The 21391-nt window shown below is 33.9% G+C and overlaps 1 protein-coding gene across 1 annotated transcript in view; it reads right to left on the minus strand.

The window, feature by feature from the left end:
* The window catches only part of LOC116349236 (acetylcholine receptor subunit alpha-like 1), a 151706-nt gene that overhangs the window by 103324 nt on the left and 26991 nt on the right, over positions 1-21391 (minus strand). Inside the window, exon 3 of the mRNA XM_031780580.1 lies at positions 9656-11338. The gene's annotated coding sequence lies outside the window, so the exon portion shown is untranslated. The remainder of the gene's footprint in view (positions 1-9655; positions 11339-21391) is intronic.

Here is a 21391-nt window from a genome sequence, read left to right on the forward strand (position 1 = left end):
ATTGCTCAACCCTTTCTCGATGCGAGCCATCGGTTCACTTGCACAGACGAGTGTTAAAAAATTATTGCTTGCAATTTCTTCGTATCACGCAGTTTTTTTTTGTACGCAAATATATTCTGCATGCATTTGGTATGGTATCATGTGTGCCGTTTAGATGCAAATGATGGTTATTACCATGATAATAATCATTGCTATTATAATTTAACACGAAATTACACATGTCCTATATAAATAAAGTCCAAACGTGAAATGAAGATGTGATTTGTCGAATGGATTTTCGGTTGAATTGCACAAAAAAATGATTGAAATCTCTTTTTGAAAAATTGATCCAATTCCAATGCTACAAGATTTGAGATTCAGCAGTTTTTTTCAACGATGAGGCAATATTTTTTTTTGTGAATCGAAGGATACAAGCCAAAAATGGTATGCTACAATTTGAATCTTTTGGGAAATTATTTGGTTGATTCTGCATAAAAAAATGGTTGATCGCATATCGATTATATTTTGTATTTGCTTGATTTTCATTTGGTGTGCGTTTAACATATGTGGCAGTCAGTACATCAATCAAGCACATCAATGATTAACACATCGTTCTAATTACGTCACTGAAACAAGCCAGAGCTTCATTGTTGCTAGCTCCACATGGTATTCCATCATTCAAACAACATATCCATACCATCGTGTGACGAGACTTTTTGAATTGCTCCCTTCAAAGTAATCACATTGACATTTGTTCACAAACAGTCAATTTATATTAGAGACTATGATATTTGTTTATACATTTTGTGTATATGGTTGCAGTTCAGTTTCTATACAAATACCATATAAAATTTATTGAGTGAAAAATTTCATGTAACATACTTGAAATTTAGGTGAGATACTCGTCTCGATACGATTTTAACGTAATATATGCATTCATAGTTGGCTTTTCTAGTTACCATCGATTGATACACAGAATTGAAGCTTTGTTTATTCATCGATACATATAATAAGGTACAATACTAACACAGTTTAACATAGTGCTTTAACCATATTGATTGTCAACTGTAGACTGTAGAGCGTTGAAGCGTTTTTATTGTCAAATGCATGAGATAAATATTGTTGTTTTCTAGGGGGAAAGGTGGTTTCGTATCCTCCTTGAAATTCAAGGGTATCAATTTCTATGCAGAAAATCAATATTGTACCTGATGCTCTTTGGCATTCGGTGTATTCATGTTTTGCTTTTTACATGCGTGAATCAATATACGTATTGACTTCTGTCGGTCGATGTGATGTGATACTGTCGTCAAGAGAAGCCATTTTATGATTGACGAATGTTAGCAAAGAATCTCTTTTACTGTCTAACCGTGTCCTTTATGTTCATATTTCATACGTGCATTTTCGCTTTGAAATGAATACATGAACAGCACGTTTACTTTGTAATTTGACTTTCTCTCATCGCACTTTATATGGATTGTCACACAGACAAACAATCTGGTCTACCATTTATTGATACACTGCCACTTGCCAATCAATTAAATTTACTGAACATCAGTATTGAATTTCTCCGGTCAATATTTGTACGAAGGGATTTTTTCGATTCTCAAACGTCAATGAAATGGAGTCGATTTTTTAATATTTTAGGCAAAAAAAGAGTAAAGATTCAACGGGATTTGCGTTCTTGTATGTCAATCTAATTTTGATTTGTTTGATCAACTTATTTATAATCACTTTTGTGATATATAACTCTTCTGATCTACACCATTTCCAAGCCACAGCACTTTGTTTACATTATTCAAGAAAAAAAAGGTCAAAGTGTGTTTGCCAAAACAACGAGCAGGTCGAGCATGAAAGTCAAACGAATAAACCATAATATCATGTGAAAATATTATTATTTGCATGGGAGATGGGACTATATGCAAAGTGGATTATTTTAAGAGTGAAGTCTGACTATCGAATTTTTCGATGACAAAATATATGAACTTAGATTTTACTATTCATCGAATGGAGATTATGTGTGTACGTCATAGAAATATGATGTCGTAAATTGCGCGAGCGAAAAATCCTTAGGAAAAATTCCCGAATATTCGAGAGAATAACCACCGCATTATCAAAATCGAATTCGACACAAGATTTAAAAAATGCATTTATTTACTTTATTATACGATTAGTATTCAGCAAATTCGTTTCAATTCATTGTACTTTCAATCGGCGTCAGCCAATAAATAAGAATTGCCTTTTTTATGTACACATTTCTCGTGTATTCATTGTGATTAAGCCGTTTTGTCATTTCGATACTTATTTTTTTTCTCGTCCCGGACTTATGATAACATATTATCATCTAGCGGGCGCATCAAGTTCAGTGAAAATCATGTTCACTATGCTATCATCGCAAAATAACCATTAAATCGGAAATTCGATGACACATATCCATTGGATGGCATATCGTATATGTGAGAGCATCGCCAATAGGCATGCATTCCAATTGAAATTTATTGAAATCGGTAAAATTTTATGATTACGATTATAGCCGTTATGAGAATGGAACACGATGGTGTCGATGAGAAATTGAACAAGTTGGGTCGAACGATGACAAAATATGCGCTGAACAAGTTTGAATATTGAAACTGCTTCACATTGTCTGTGTGTCTCTGTGTGTATGTCGCATCGTTCCAATCAAAAGCTGAAAACCAACATAATATCAGTCATCAAAAGTACTTTTGGTTATCAGATTTGTAATGCCGCACGCTTTCAAAATATATTCATCATTTATCTGGATTTGTTTAATCTTTTTGCAATGGCTTTCATTCATAACATTCATCTGGATTTTCGTATCGTATATACGAATCTGGCACATTCATTTTCGATTAAAGGTCACACATTTATTGTTACAAACTTTTATTTGAATAACACACACATTATATTTTATCACATCGTTATGTCAAATTATCACTTGTTTGGTTTGCGAGTTGAATTCATATCGGGCCGACCGTTATTGTTCGGATACGGATAACGACACAAATTTTAGCCTCAATCTTTTCGTCGATAATTTCTTGTCATTGAAATGATCAGATGATAATTTGACAGGGGCAACAGTTCACATCGAACGCAATCAATATTGGATTTGTTTGTGACACACTTCACATGGAAGTTTAACGATGATGCCATTAACACTAACTATCTATGCGGGTGACTGTATTCGGGTGGTGGCAGTGTGGGTGCTCGGAAAATCTACCGCCTTTGACATATCGTGGAATGTCCATCAATTATCGCACCATTTTGCATCTAATTTCAGTCGTTTCAATAGAACTATTCATTTGATGATGTACGATGATGTTGAATTGCATAGAATGTCTGCATCGCCATATGCTTCCAAAAAAAACGAGGAAAAAGGACTCCCCTTTGCTCAGCAAGCGTAAGGAAAATACAAAGTTTTTTTTGTCATTAATTAACTAATTAGCAATGTTATTGGAAAAGTTTGTGCGTATGGAATATGTTGAGCATATTTGTATAATATATGATGCATGACGCAAGTGAATGAATGTGTCGAGTGTAATAATTATAGTGATTTCTACTCATTAACGCCATAATTCATTCGTTTTGATAGCATGTCATGTGGCATTTTCATACACATGAATCAATGTGTATCCAATGTTTTCGCCATGCATTTCAATTGGTCACTTTACTTGCAGAAATGTAAGAGGACCCATTGGATGTGATTCAAATAGTAATATGAATGTAATAATTTTTATTTTTTCTACGATGAAAGCTAATTTATAGCCTATTTTCGAAAGTTTTTATTGACGCAGCTTACAAGTGTACGCTGGTCGATTTTAATAATAATGCAGCATTTTATCGCAATTTTTGCAAACGAAATTGATTAATTACACATAAAACCGAGCCAGAAAATCAATATGTTTGCCTTCATCGAATCGAATCCATTTCATGAAACACACGAATTTCTATCGTCGTGCATTCCATTTTCCAAAGACATAATTTACTTCATTGAGGGTGTGTTCGGTCTATAAGTCGATTTACTTAGTTTTGTTGAAAGCGAAATTATCAACCGACAACGATGTCAAATTCAATATATGTTCCATGTCTTTCTCACTTTATGCTAACAAACGGTAAATTACAAAGTCTTAAATCAATTGTTCGACTTCGTTCCATATCGATCGTCGGCATAAATGTGCAAAACACACACATATACAGATGTAAAGAGATTGTGAGCTCATTTTTAATGGGATTTTGCTATTAAGAAAAATCCAATAAAATGTGATTTAAATAATTTTACCATTAGCGTTGTGATTATGGAAGCGAAAAATTAAAGAGAAAAATCAGCATGCATGAAATAATTGCATTATAATAATATTGGCATCGAGATTGTACAAGAAGAAGCTTAAAAACTATCGTTCCAACTTTGTGACGATGCCATACGCTCAGTCTGCCAAAGCCAATTACATCTGAAGCGCTTTTCTTTATTACATCATTCGAATTAAAGAAAATGAGCATCATTTGCTGACGAATAAAAATTCGAATCGACTTCGTTCGGTTACCATTTTGCATATCGGAAACTAATGGAATTAGTTTGCATACGTGCGTCTGCGAGCGCTTTTGCTTTTCTTTTTTGGAGCTATATTCGATTTGAGCACGTCACTAAAATCTCATTCTCACAGCCAAGTTTCGCTTCATTCAAATTAAATGAAATTCGGTATCATTCGCAGTGAAAAATTCATCTGCGACACAATGTTATCGATGCAAAAAAACTTGATACAAAATTGCTTTGAGATTGATAAGCACCAAAAAAATCGAAGCAATAAAAAGATCCTCTCTTATTTTCACTGTCTATTCATTGACAAGGAGTGGTTCCACTTTTGTCAGAGATATCCTTCTGTTCATTGACAAACGAATCGTTGCTTCAGTGAATAAAAACCAAATGCGTTTTTTGTTTTCGTCTGGCAAAAATAAATTGGTTCAAAGACAAGCAAGCACACACAAAAAAAAATGAAATTTACAAATAAAATTTCGAACGTTTTGGTGTGGCATTTGCAATTTCAAGAGAATGGCAATTACTATCCCCCAAAAATAGCCATTTACACCGTCAACGATAGCCGATGGTGAACCAGCCGCCACAAGAGAGAGAGAAAAAAATACAAAAATATATTTGTCTACATACAGAAAAGTCACGTCAAAACGGTACACACTTTTGTAATTTATGACCAACTGCATGGTCATTTCATTGCAAATAGCGCACACTGTTTTTCGGATGAACACAAACAACACACATACAAATACTTACGACAATAATAATGGAGCCGATGAAGAAAAAAAAACTGTCGGTATCAGCATTAAAATAACATATACCGTTTTGGGCACCACACGAAACTGACTCTGAATTGAAAATGGACGCAAAAATGTGAACACTTCAGAAATTACGACTGCTTCGATCGTAAATGCCTTGTCGAAAATTGTTGATTCGGTTTTATGCTTTTAGTGTTATTTTGTGTTTGTTGAAGTACGCGATTTTTTTGTTTGTTTGTGTTGGCCGAAAAAATAATCATAAATAATATGTGATTCGTAATCGATTTTGAAGGGGCGCAAAAAAATGCGGCGAATCATGTATGCACATGACATTTTAACAGATTCTAGAATCGACCCATGCTTGATTAACGCGCTATTTGACATCTCTCTAACCGAAGAAATTACGTTCACATTTCAGCTGACCATATTCTTGTCGAGCATGTGTTAGCCATATCAAAAGACTCACGCTGTCACAAAGAAAAAATTAGACAGAGAAATCTCTAATATTTTCGCTCCCTTTAGCCTTCTGTTGTTTGTTTCAGAACACAAGCATACATCGTAAATTAAAATAAAGGATACCGATTTTCCTCACTTTCGATCCAAAGTATATAGTTGGGAGATTCGATTTTCAATTTTGCATGCCATTTGACAAAAACAGCAACAACATTTGAATTGCTCTTTCGAAATGTGTTGTATAACAATGCTGCCCTTTTGCGATCAAGAGCTAACACGTGTAAATATGTAATCGAGTGAAATCCACGGAAAATTGTGTAAACAAGAAAACGCACCATATAACTGTTTGCTCACGATTTTATAGCTATACAAACGAGAAAAAATTGATTGGGTTTTTACTTCTATTACGACTCTTTTTTTTATTTTCAATCAACGGATTGTTATTTCACTCTCGCCATTTTGACATATTTTCAGTACTGTTACTGTTGAACGAAACAATAAAAGTACTATTTTCTCCTTTTTTATTGCAAACTTCGAGCAAAAGAGGGAATATTGCGTACGAAAAAAAAAACATGCAATAAAACAACAAAAAATACATGCTCAATTCATTCTTGAATGTTTTTTGACAATAGTCAACTTGTTCTCAAGTGATGCACTCTATTTTTCCACATATTTTCTTCAAATTTTGAAAAATACTAACTCAAAGAAATGTTCGAAAACGTTCGATTTGCTGAACACGTTGAAATTGATGGGCGTTTGGGATAAAAACTGAACGAGTTAAAAGATAAATCGAAACATTTACTTTTTATCCATAAATATTTTCATCATTTTTCGTATATGCGTCATTGAATTGATCTAATATTTAGATAAAAAATTCACACATGAACGAATCTGATATATCAAGCGCTGGCTTTTACATTCATTGGTTCGGCTCTTTTTGGCATATCAAGCAAAATAAAGTTATCACCTAATTCAGGTTCTCCTTCATTTCTTTGTTTGCACCATTTGTTCAACGCCAGCTATTTGATAATAAAAACAAATAATAACAAAAAAACGATTTGTCTTTCAATTTACGCAAGTTAAAAGAAGCGCTGTCAAAAAAGCTCTGCTGCAACACTTTATATCCAAATATTTTCATAGATTTGTTATACCAATTGAAAATCTACGTCAAAGGTATGAAATGATTGGTGTGATTTGTGCAGAGCTTGATCAATATGACAACAAAATCAAAGAATACGAAGTAAGTTGATATTTTGTGTGCGCCATTTGTTTATTCTATCAGACGAATCAACAAAAGTACTTGAGCGAATATTTGCATCATAAAGTTTTTTGCAGTAAGCGAATTTCGTTTATTTGTTTTTAACAGAATAAGAGATAAGGAGAGAGAGTAAAATTTTGAAATGTCACAGCTAGTCTTATTCACTCAATCACTTGATGTAATGACTATGTCAATTCATTCAATAAAAGTGTCACCTTCCACTTGAAATATTGCTCCATCGATAGATGCATACATTTGAATCGATTGAATCAAGTTAATGGATTATCGTGTAGAAATTGAAAATCTCGTTTTATAAAAGAGATAGTCTCATAATAATAATTCAAGCACAACATCGTATTTAGTGATTGATGAAGCTCCCCCCATCTCACGTTCTCTCTAGCATGCACTTGGTTTCGCATATACAAAATTAATCAGAAATCTTGCGCTTCACACACGTGCAATTCAGAAGGAAATTAAACGGCGTTGTGATAATTGCCTTGGGGAGCATGAATATGAATGAATGTTTTTGACAATAGACAGAAATGGTGTTTGTGTATATGGCGGCACTTGAATGGTTGATGAAGTGAATCATTAGCAGTCACGCATTAGATCGAGCGAACAACGCAGAGCGAACGAGAAAGAGCATCATTCATAAGAAATGAAAAAGTTTTTTTCTGGCTATTGTTTTTATTTTCATTAACAGCATATAGTTATGAGTGCTCAGCGAAAAGTTTGAACGCATGTTGGCAAAAGGTTGAGTGCAGACACAATAAGTTTTCATCATCAGCATAAACCACATTGCATTTCGTATCGCACACAAGCAAGCCCCAAAATATGTGGACGTGTGCAAAACCAACCGAACGAACAAAAAAAAACAGAGAAGAAGTAAAGAAGAGCAAAAAATATTACGATATTTTTGTTGGTGACAGAGCACATAAAAGTCGCAATGGAAAAGTGATGGCAAAAAAGAGGAACAGATATTAACCAACTATGTATAAAACTGGCTTTTGCTTTGTCAATTCTATTTGCTCAATGATGCTCGGGTCGTTTTATTTGCTTCTTTTCCAACTGATTTTATCTCTTGACCAAGTTTTGTTCTGCATTTCGTTTCGTATAATAATTCCACGGTCGTTTCGTTCATTCGTTCTGCCGAGTTTCCATTACGTTTTTACATACATATACATACAATGATATAAACAAAATGTCGGCACCAGAACACACGAGAATAATGGGGAAATAGAGCATTGCATACATATGTGCGCCGGGGTGACTCTGAATTGATGGTGTTATTTTCTGATACCACTTGATTCTGAGAAGGTTTTATACTTTTTCTATTCGGTATACGTATACTTCTTTCATTTCACTTTTTTTCTTCTCTGTATCATAATGAATTTATGACACACAAAAACTTGAGTAAAATATATAGAGACTTCTATTATAAAAACAAACATACAAAAACTATGGTGATATAGATGCATGCATAAAATAAGCGCAATGACTGGACACCATAATATTTCTGCCATTACCCTCATTTTGCAGCATCGTATGGGATCTAAGAGTGTTTTTAAACAGAAATGTGACAATTGTTTTGTCAAATTGGTCGATATATTGTAGCATACAAACAGTTTGCAAACTGATGTTCATTATTGTTTTTTAAAAAATGTGGTTAACGTACAATGAGCAAAACATTTCGAAAATTCCATCATTTATTCATTTTTTTTCGGTTCATGAACCAAATGACAGATATATTGATTATTTTCTATCGTAACTAAGTTTTAATTGTTTGGTGACATTTGAAACGCTTGAATTTTCATTTTGAAAATGTGAAATTCATAAAAATACACTCGTTAAATATCAATTGAAATGGTCGTGCTAATCCAATTACGAATGGATTAAACCAACTGCAGACCATTGTTTTCGATTCAGTTGCGATGGCTAAAATATTAAATTATCATTTCATTTTTTATACAGACTTTTTTTTACCTGTACGTTTCATTTATACCAGAATGTATATAAAAATGACATATTGTCATACTACTTCTCTGATTTGCATAGTTAATTTTTCACTGAAATACCAATGCAAATAGATTATCATCTACAATGTGTATTATTATAATGACTGGATTCCTATCCCGAGTGGAAAAAAAGTGACTAAGTTACTATTGACTGTAAGCTATATTCATGAATTTTAAAATTTTGTATGGAAAACAATCGACTATAGTTACTCAGTCAGTCAGGCGATTATTTTGGGACGTTTTGACTATCGGGTGACTATGATTATTGTCAACTATAGTTAGCTGTTGCAGTTAACCATAGCTTACTTTTATTGATTGAAGTTAACTAAATTTAACTAAGGTTGCTTGTTTTTACAGTCAATAGTCAGTCAGTTTGTCCCAAAATAGTCAGTCACTTTTTTTGTACACGGGATGTTATGTATTTTGTATAATGAGCTAATTGAAGGTATTCCATCGTTTGCAATTCAAAGATTTTCAATAATTTATTCCGATCATGTTTTTTCATCCCAAAAAAATGTCAAAATTAAAAATATGTGCAAAATCAAATATTGCAAATATGAAATCTCTATATTGCAATAATTTTGCTTTGTAAACAATTCGAAAAATCCACACACACACACAAAAAAAAGATATGAAATGTTTTACTTACGGTCGGTACGCAATCCGTTGCATCGCCTGAATATGGCAGCCTACCGCTTTCTCTTCGTCCTTCGGGTTAAAAAAATGCCAACGATTTCGGTGTGTTGTGGCAGTGGCGTGTATTTAACTAAGTAAATCTCTGTGCGATGTGAATGTTGGGGTGATGTAGGAATGGGCGATTATTTGGAAATCGTTTGGTCAGCGATTTCCAAATTAAATGCTTCCTGTATGAAGTAGCCGGAAGTAATTCTTCGTTGATGATGACACTGATGATGAGTCGCGTATGATACCGGTGCTTTACTTAAGAACCGATGGATTTCCTGCTCTTTACAAATTCGCCGAAATCGTTTCGTTTGAATGAATATTACACGTGACAATGTTTTGATTGCGATGCTGAATTCTGTGCAACGAGTTTCGTGCGCTAACTGTATGAATAAATGGAAATATGCACAATTTGCAAAATGAATCCGCTTAAAGTGTTTCTTTTTTCGTATGATTGTTTTTTTTCGCTATCTCAATATTCTCTGTTTGAATGCACAAATGTCACTTTGATATACAACGATGTAAAATGTGTCGAACGTTTTGGATATGGAGCGAATGAAAAATAGATCCGATTAGAGTATCTTTTTTTTGTTACAGAAAAGTGTAGAGATAAACTGCAACAGACAGATGGAAACAAATTTATGTCAAGTGTAGCGTAGAGTGGCGCACATAAACATTCTATCTGTTTTTTTAATTCTTTTCGTTTTTTCCTTTTTGGTTCGCACTTTTTCCGCTCGTTTCAACTTTTTAATTCAAGTGTATTTTTATTCGTTAAAAACAGTCTAATTCATTTCCATACAAAATTAACGGACCGAAATGTAGCGTTTAATTTAAGTTTGTTAGTGTGTTGCTATTGTTTGTTGCGCTGACTTTGGTTTTCTACAACGCTCTTTGTACTGGCAAGCGACCATCAACGCAATTAATTCAGTCAGTTTTTTTTAATTGCAATTATTTATCAGTTTGTAGTGTTTTTTTCTTTTAATTTCGTAAGTTTTTCTGCACTATATTCCGTTTTATTTTTATAATACCAAAATTCATTCAATTTTTATCTCTGACCAATCATTGCACAATCCTTTAAATGTTTCGTTTTTATTTTCAAGCAGTTTCCAATTATTATTCGAGAATTTTTCTGTATCGTTTGTTCTTTTATGTGGTGGGTTTTCAATTTTTTATACATTCAATTGACCATGTCGAATCAATTTGCACGCTCTTGAAAATTAAGTAAGCTTAGCTCTGTGCAAGAGAAACAGAAAAAAAAAACGATTTGAATTTGGTATTTTATGTTCGTGATTCGTGACGCTGTAAATTTCAATGTTTTTGGTCAATTTTGAAAAACGTAAGTTTTACAATTTGTTGCATAAAAAACTCCTAGATACTTTTTTTCCTGTCTCGGTTTGCTACATGTAGTTTGCATGTGCAATTAATTCTTTCCGACCAATTTAACACATTTAATCGAACATCAAACCGGGCGAATCGTCCGTGTATTTATCACTAGTTTCTGTGTTAATTGCTTTTTGAACTGGTTATTTTTTTTCTCGTTGACATTAACGATCCGATTCGGCTATTAATTTCGAAAACAAATATGAATTTGTTTCGTGTATGTGGTATATATATTTAATTATTCGATGTGTATCGCATTGCTGATGTAGTCCTGAAACGAAACAAGAAGAAAAAATAAAATAAAATAATGTCAAGCGTAAACATTTCATTTAATTTGAAAATATAATAAATTTACTCGCAAATAGACATTTATCTTTCTTCCAAAATGTATGATCTATACTTTTTGTTTTTCCTTTAACATCTCGCAAATAATGCATGCGATCTGTAGAATCTGTAGAAATAAATCATTATTTCACTCGGAAAAAGTTCTACTTAAATATTTATTTTCTTGCTATTTATTCATACAATTGAAAATTAAATGTCGTTTAAGGAACGAACAATGTTGCGTCAGCATCATTATATGTGGAAAATCATGCAAGTAGCAACAACTTTTCTAGCTTGAGATTTGCCTACTTGTGACAAAAGTGTTGTGTTTCTTTGTTGATTTGCGTTATATTTAACATAGAGCAAAAAAAAAAACACACCAGAATGATTGGAGAGTAGCATTTCTTCTTTCTGACATGCGAGATGAAACCAGTTTGGTTGTGTTTTATTTTCGTAAAAAAAAACATCAAACGAATTCACCTTAGTAAATAGAAGTTCTTTCAATTTGTTGTCGCTTTGAGTCTCTTGAGTTTGAAAGATTTTTTGTGTTTTGTATGCGTTGTCACAACTCGATGGGCTCTTGAGTTTTCACCACGACGAATTCCATTTGAAAGATATGGAAATCATAGTATCGAAATGGAATGATGTAAACAATACAGAAACATAAAAAAGGGAAACCTTTCTCTCATCACAGATGTATTGAAAGAAACTCGTGCCACATCGTTTAACCAAAATAAGAGGAAAAAAACAAACCCACATAAATATTTTGCACAATTCAATTTCTGTGTGTCGCATATATAAACAAGTGAACACAAAGTTGTATCCAAAATGAACGCAATGCGTGTTTTCGAATTTTTTTATCGCTCTCGCGCGACTTTGTCGCTATTTTCTTGTTGCCGATCTGAAATGTAAATTTAATGAGGGAATGATACATAAAAAATATTGTTTATGCGTGTTGCGTATTCGATGCGCAATGTGTGAACATTGAGCAAATAGAAACTCAAATAAAACCATTCCGCTTTTGCAATGTTTCTGTTTTTTTTTTGCTTTTTCTTTCTTTGGCCGGCGTTTATTTCACGAAACGTATGCATCTATATAAATAAACGATTTTTTCTACTCTCTTTCAGGCTGAATCCTGTTGGGAACGAACATATCCCGGACAGATGTGTGCGTGTAACGTGTTTTAAGCCCGCGAGCACGTTCAAAGCTGACAAACCCTCACGATAGCGGCAGATAGACATTGAAATGTCCGCATTTCATTCTCGAGCACCGTACTCCAATTCAATGTGCGTAAACACAAATGACGACTGGATGGTAGTATTTAAATTTTTATGCTCGTTTGATGGTTCTGCTTGCATTAAAACACATGCGTCGCACTCGCAAATATGCATATCGTTCTACCAAATGGAAAATACCAATGTCACTCGTTTTTCGACCCAATTTTACACATGCAAAATGTCAGCCGAAACGAATGGCAAATATATACGTATTTCACCGTGCAACATTAAAGAATCATAAATGTACACCGAACAAAGGTTCGTTCAAAATCAACAGCATATAATATTTGATCCAAAATGCTTCTGGAATTGTGAGTGCGTGAAACACACATTAATTCCATTACACAGCAGATTGCCTTCGCTAATCCTAATGTACCGAGGTGGCCATCGACGAAAAATGCGAAAAACAGCAAGCGAAACATCATCTTTCATTCGATAATCTTGTAGAGAAAAAAAACGCGTGCTTCGGGCCATTGTATTTCGCACCGAAAAAAACATTTTTTCTGCATTTTCCTTCAATTAGCGCAAGATGATATTGAACATAAACATTCGCGTTTATTACTTCTGATGTGGTTACGTTTGCTATTGCTTGGGGATATAATCGCTTTTTAAGCTATTCCCCAGTCGATTATATCAATGAATATGGCTTTTTTTTCGCCTGCCTTTGTGAACATTAAAGTTGCATTCGCTTTGTGCCATCGAAAGTTACAATAAAATAAATTACAAAATGTCGTAAAATGTTTTATGTGACAGTTTGAACATTTTTGGCATACATAAACAATTTAGTTGCTTGTTTCCAATAGAAAAAAAAACATTCCTTAATTTTCGATGGTCTATAAACTTGTACCGACAACTATGCCAGAAGTAAACACGTCATTTCACATATTTCGTCAATTACATTTTTTTCGTGGTCGATGTATTATTTAATTCAAACTGGAGATTTTCATTTGGCTTGAAAATTACACTGATAAAAGGAAATTTCGATAAAGATACAAGTCCGATTCGCATTACTCCCTATCGAAGTGCATTTGTTGTCAGTAAAAGCAATGATATGAGTTTCAATCATCCGTGTATCCATCCGAAAGGGTATTTTTTCAACAATTTCCTTATTTCCTTTTATAAAACCATACCCACATAAAACGGAAAGCTCTTTAATAGTGTTTACCTCTTCATGGTCATGCACATTATATCCACTTAATGAAATCGTTAAAAATCGATTTGGAATTGAGAATTACTCTTATTCGACATTAAACCACATTGAAATAGACGAATACCACCGATTTTTTTTACGCTTCAATGCAACACTTGGTTGAAGTCTCATTAACCGTACAAATCCACTTGGTTGTAATGTGGTGCATGCTATTTCTCTTCCACCCGTCAAAGTATTGTTTAAATGGAATTGGAAAATGAATTTTCTATCAATTTTATCATCAGCACTACCATCATCGTCATCATAGTCAATAAATGCATCGTTTATTTCATTGTGAATAGATTGTTGAATCAGAGAGAGAGGGAGAGAGAGAGAGAGAGAGAGAGAGAGAGAGAGAAAGAGAACGAAAGAGAGGGATACAAAGAAAAAAGGAAAACGAATTGCGAGGAAAATTGAGAGAAATCGATTGTCTCGTAATGATTAATGGATGGATGTGTGCATAAGATCACTAGCAACCAATCTATCGAATGTTGTAACGATTGTACTGCTCTCGAATAGAGACTACTTAGTCAACATCGTTGCACACATTCCGCTGTATTAACAATGTTTTCCTTACAGTGAAGATATCGCTGCACAAATGCTTAGAAGATGAAGAACAAAAAAAAATGCTCTTGATCAAAACGAGCGATTTTCCCATGTTGCAAATTGCAACCACTTTAATGGAAAACCCACTTTGTTCTTTCGCCTCTTTTTCTGTCGGCACATAGTTTTAGCATCGAACAATCATGCAAGTGGGTCAACGTTTATAGCGCACCAATGGAATATTTTCATCACTGTCGGATTAAGGATGTAATTGAAATCTCGTTATTTGCCGAGGTTTTTCATGAAAATGTGCACATGACTTGGCTTCAACTTCTATTGTTTTTCTTTCATTTTCTCGGGAAATTCAGTTATGCTCCATGTTTATTTATTCGATTGATGATTATAGCTTGGTTTTAAATAAACTCGAAGTATAACAAATAATATGTACAAATATGGAATTGGCACGTAAAAATCTGACACCGCTGATTGAAACAGGTCATTTTGTGTGTGATATTTATCAGTTTCCAAAGACGCAAATAAAAGTCTGTAATAGATAATGTGTAAATTTCATGAAACTTATTTCTTTATAAATGGATTTCTACCCTTTTTCACATAATGAAACAAACGTCGATAAAGAAGCCCACATATTCATTTCTTATCCCATTTTAAGTAAGCGATATCTACGTGTGTGATGTTATTGTAAGCGGAAGCTGGAAACTCTAATGGGATTAATAATCTGTGATAAATAAGAGCCTTTGGTCACATCGAGTCAAACTAATTTGCCGACTTCATTGCTATTGAATGATAAAGAAACAAAAGGGCTATGCATTATCTGCAGCACAAATTACTTTTGATATACAAAAGTCAATGGACGTACCATTTCCATTTTAGCGTCATCGACCGAGAGAAAAAAAAAGCTTCATTTCAACTTAATAGTATCCTTTTGTGTGTCAATGAATCATTTGATTTCGAAAATGGGCCACCTTTCCTTTGTGGCAAATGTGGGTTGGTTGCCAGCAACTTTGCACAAAAATATTACCTGCCATTGACATTTGCACAGCAATCCAAGTAAATAGTATACCGAAATTAAGAGTTATGCAGACATGCAAAAGCGGTGAACTCAATGCAAATGGATATTATTGGATAAATGTGTGAGTGTGATGTTGGTCGTAAAACGAGGGAAAATGCTTTGTCTGCGAAATCACATTGTTCGACATGATGCCGGCTAGATTACAATGAACGATTTATTATTTTGATATGGATACATTCCAAATCGGATGAAACAACCTGAATGCGATGCTCCGGAGCCTTTTTCACCATATATGGATGCCCTTTCCAAATATTGTGATATACCAGTTTTAAGCTGAGATGAGTTTGTGATTTAACATTGGATTTTCAGGCATTATGTCATGTGCTGTTTGAATTGAAAATATTCAACTATTTCTATATCGTCAAATGCACGAAACATTCGACATATTCGATGATGTTCGCCAAAAAGGTGAAATTTAAATCAAAATAATTACGTCGTACGATCAGAACGTTACATCGTGCGTCATTCGTTTTTTTTAATATCCAAAATGAGGGATCTCATTTCAATCTATCAAAAGTTACATGCCGAACAAACGTAATGCAAACATTGAATGGATGGAAAAAAATACATAGGCAGCCCAGGATAAACGCATCAGGCAGAATGATTGAGAATACTTCGCTCAAATGAAGCTTTCATTCAAATAACATGATGTACATTGAATTTTACAACACATTGGAATATGTAGTAAATTTCGGCAAATGTGTGTATGGCATATGCTCTACGCACAGAAGCAGAAACCAATAACTTCCACACGCAATTCGAAATTCGCGTGGTGGCATTGCTTTTTGTGTGCTATTGATCAATAATCCAACATTCCACCAACACTATTACCGCCGCCTATGTATTCACTTCAACATCATCCGAACGAATAATAAAGTAACGCATCTCCGTTGTTTCTATCACAAAAACACAAGGCAAATACACAAAATGGAAAAATTCAGCAAAGCAAATAAATAAACACACAAGCACAACACAAACACAAACAAAACACTACCTATCAACTGATACATCGAAAAATGAGGGCGAGAAATAAAATTTTACGACTCCTTTGCCTGATTCCATCGTATTTACTATTTCATGAGCTGTAGCAAAAGTAAGCGCGCAACGAAGCGTATTACCTGTGACAAGCTGATGACTGTGTTTGACAGTAAACACGAAAAAGCATCTAGCCCATAGAGTTCAGTTGTAAAATGCTGAACAAAACAGAATTTCCGGTTTTGGTTTATTCATGAAATTATTATTGTTTGGCCACAATGAAATTCGCCTTAAATAATTATTTTTCATTTGTGAAAATGACCATCGGCCAGCCCACATAATGGAGGCGACCAAGATTCATCATTAGTAAAACACTGTCGCATTAATTGCATTTTATATAATTTAAATAACTTTTTGCATATTTCATCGCCATTTCGGTTGGCAATGTAGTGTTTTATATTTTATATGGCATTGTTATGAATAACACATTGAACACTTGACCAAGATTTATTTGTGGGTTAAATTGTTTGCAACTGAAATGGTGCAAAAACAAATTCCACATTCAGTTGACCAGAAATACTCATGGACATGACATTTTTCACATGATGCCAATAAATTTTTATTTCAAATGACATTATGAAATTTGTATGTACCGAAGCAATTAGATAATCGGACGCATGAATTCAAACTATTTTCGACAGTGTTATGTATTATTTATGAATTTGAACGATTTCGAGATTTGTTTTCAGCATCGCGTTTTAATGGTATTGCTTCTAACAAAACATTGTTTTGGTCGTTGAATCATCATTGGTTATTTTGTGCGAACATTTTTAAACCTCAAAAACGCAATACACATTTTCAGTGGAATTTAAATGGCCATTCTCAGCACCCCAGCTTAAATGGTGTTAAAATGCTTTTATTTGCCATCGATGAATTAATATAAATCGACGAATTATTTTTTTCACATGTTAGAATCCATTAGTGTGCTACTGGGAAGAGGAGGGGTTTACCCCCGTGCAAAATCCTTCTCTAGTTAAAAATAGCTAGCAAATCGAGAGAATTTTTTCCAAATTCTGAAATTTATGACCAAAAAAGATTATTTTTGAAAGTCACCAAGAATGTTTTTAGGGTTCTGAAAAATGTTTTAGAGAGAAATCCGAATCCTAGGTTCCCTCATCAACACCATTCTTTTCGTGAATTTTTTTCAGTGAAAATTGTGTTGACACCTCTATACTTTTCAACACATTTCAAATCATGCCAACATCCGAAAATAATATCTTTAAGTAGTTTGCATGTGTCATGTTGGTTGAATTTAAGGTGAAGGAAAAATGGATGTTAAAATTGTAACAAAAAATTCGTAAAATTCGTTAGATCAATTTTCAGGTAATAACCAACACTGTTGAGTGTTGATTTGAAGCTAAATTTTTGAGATATTCGATAATTTCAACATGTAAATATAAAAAATCTTTAACCATTAACAATTCTTGTGTATTTAATCCTCTAGTGCATAGACATCCTTTTGATAGGCATCATAAAATCGGAGATAAAAGACTTCAGACCTCTTACTCGGCACTTAAATTACATCGTGTAAGGTTCCTGCTTTCATTTGTCGCTCAATTGACTCTTGTGTGGTGACACATTTGCAACACTAGAAGACAATGGTCTTGATTGTTCTAAGACTTTTTTTATCACATTTTTACTTTTCCTTTTAAATGGTTTTTACGCAAAAATGTACCGAGAACAACGCTGTGCAAAAATTAATAGAGGGTTAAGAATTGTACGGCCATCAAGTCATTAAATACGAAATATTTCAAGAATGAAGAAAATTCGACATCAAAGCATTGATGAACATAACATGAATGAAATTAAGATGAATCTTTGAGCCATCAAAAGAAACCCAAACTTTTTACGGAATGAGAACGTAAGCAATTTGTAATTAAAATATTTCCGTAGCTGAATGATGCAGACAAAATTACTGTTCATATTTTTTAATATGAGCCTGGAGAGTTATTCAAACCAAAAGCCGTAACCACACGCAAGCAATGTTAGATATAAAACCAGAATTGTGCCTGTTAAACTCAGTCAGGACAACAACAGAGTATCGCTGAGCACTGATGTCAACAGTTGACTGAAAATTCATTTTCACAAGTGTATCTACAACATTTGAGCAATAAATAAAGCGCATTCAGCTGCTAAAATTTTCAGCCAACTGCTGATATCGGCGCTGAACGACGCTTCTCAGAACAAAGAAGATTTCTCTATGGAGAGGGAGAGAGAGAAATACAGATCGTAACATACATATATAATACCAAAACAACATAGTAAAAGGCGATATTGTATCTATGAACATTTTCAATTCAGAGCACAAATTCAATTTACATTCCATTGCAGATTTTTGATATTTGCTTTCTCTTACTCTCTCTCTCTCTCTCTCTCTCTCTTTCTCTCTCTCTTGTTTCACATGTATATATTTTCATAAAGACCAGTTTGAAAACAGCAAATACATCTCCGTATAGAAAAATCATCATGTTTCCTGCACAATCTCCGAAAACAAAACAAAAAAAAGGAGCCGAGTGATTTAAAGCGATTACCGTATGAATCGAGACAAAAATGAATGCAGTCCGAGAATGCAAAGCATCGTATTTCGGTGCCCATCGAATGCACATTAAATTGTTAAATACTAACAAATAAATGAATGAACAAAATGAAGGGAAAAAATCATCGTGCAATCGAAAATAAATTGGAACTATTTTCCATTTAATGAATTATTCATCGAGCTCACAAGTTGTATGAAATGCCACTACGATCTGTAGCAATGTTAAGTATATTCGCATTATATTTGGTGCTCAATGTTTACTCATGGAATTTTAAAATATACAAGCACATTGCATACATTGCTTCCTACCGTATCGCTTTCGCCTGAATGTCGATGATCGCATCAAAAATGAAAACGAATGCGAAAATGCCGTCGATATTACTTATTCATAAGTTTTATATTTGAATGAGTATGGAAAAATCAATGGTGCACTTTTTTCTACATGTCGTACAATGTACACACCTACCCTTCTATTTTTGGGTGCGCGTCTCCCTCTCTCTCCCTCTTGAATTCTCTTTTAACTGTACAATAGGTTGAAATTGTCGAATCGATTTGATTGAATTAAATATTTGCTCAGCGCCGAATAAATCATGTAAATAATTTGATGTTCGAGGACAAAATGTATTTGCTTTTTGTGCGTTGCGTGAATGAAACGTCACTGATTAGAGACTGTTTTGGTTCAGTGAATTCGAATGCGAGTGACTTTATGAATCATAATTAAATTATTTGTGTCATCCGTTCGAAATTTCACCGTTCTCTATTTTGAATTGATAAAATGAATGCCAACCTTTGTGAAATCAGAGCGCTATAATATGCTGTAAATTCATGATATTTATTAAATGAAAATATAAAAAAATACCAAACACGTTTCAAAAAGAAAGAAAAAAATCCCGTTCGCATAAAGAACATGGCATTCTTTGGCTTTTCAGAACAGCTTTTCTGTCGATGAAACAAAACAAACACACAAAATTATTTGCATCATCATCATTTTTAATTAAACTCGAAATGGAAAACAAAATAAGCGTCGAAAAAAAACTACGCAACAAAAGTGCTCAATGCAGCACGTTCATCTCAACACCTTTGAGTTATCATTGAGACTTTTTTGCGGTCCGCATTATTAAACAAGCAAATATCTAGAAAAAAAAAGAATTAAACAAACAAACATTGAACTCACGCTTTTCAGAAAAAGCTTGAGACTGATTTTCAGTTTCAATGTGTTTTGCGTTGAGATATAGCCACTTAAATGGATTTTTCAGCGTCATTATTTAAGTGCTGGAGAAGCGTAGCTAAATAGTTTTTAGCATAACAAAAATTAAGAGAAAAGGAATTCATCAAAATTTCATCAACAAATGGGTTGGTTTTACCGTTTGCAAAAAGGTGCATGCAATTTTCTCCGTAAAATTCGTATACATCGAACAACTGCGGTACAAGTACAATCTTCAAACAAAATTTTATGCCAGTGCATTGCCATTTCTCTCTTTTACTCCCTCTCTCTCTCTCTCTCTCTCACACAAGACACTCTCAACAATGTTTGGTTGCGAAAAATGAATAAATAAAAATCGACTATTTTTCTCATGATTGAAACCACAACGATTCGTGGAAAAACGTGCAACGTCAAAGTATTTGGATAGTAAGCAAAAAGGAGAAGTGGAAGATGCTTCGTCATATATTTTATTTCTTGCTTGTCGGGCGAATTTGATTCGGGTGAAATGTTTTTTTCTTCTTCTGTTCTGCCAACAAACATTGAACGAAAAGAGACAGAGTACCATTGGTACGATGCATCCTGAATATGGTACGGTTTATTTTTACAATTCAAAGGCTTTAACAACATAAATGCGATGGAGTTCGAACGAATGGCATACAAAACTGGCCCAACAAAGCAGTAAATTGAAAAAGTCACGTATTTATTCATTATTTATGGCACATAACAAATTTCCTTGGAGCACTTTCTCTGTATTTACTCTCGCCATTATTGACAATATCGCCTTCGAACAACGTTCCAGCAACCATCATGGGCAACATGAAAAAGTACAATCAATTTTTTTTTCTTCTGTTCTATTTTTTCGTCCTCCATTCTGGTGGTATTGCTGTTGCTTCTCTTCACTTCGACGTGGCACTTATCATTTACCATGAAAACAGATGCACACACACACATAGCCACTGAATTATTCAATAGATGGTTGAGTCATAGTCGACCTCGATTTGCATAGAAATTTAATTTGTCGAAGTTTGGTTATTGCAAATATGCTGGTTTAAACAGTTTTGTTGAGATCATCGGGAATTTTTCTGCGCATTCCACTGGACCATTCCAAATTGAATCTTCACCATGA

Source organism: Contarinia nasturtii, unplaced genomic scaffold, assembly GCF_009176525.2.
Source record: "Contarinia nasturtii isolate CC-2019 unplaced genomic scaffold, AAFC_CNas_1.1 Cnas_scaffold_2806, whole genome shotgun sequence".
In the NCBI taxonomy this organism is placed as follows: Eukaryota; Metazoa; Arthropoda; class Insecta; order Diptera; family Cecidomyiidae; genus Contarinia; species Contarinia nasturtii.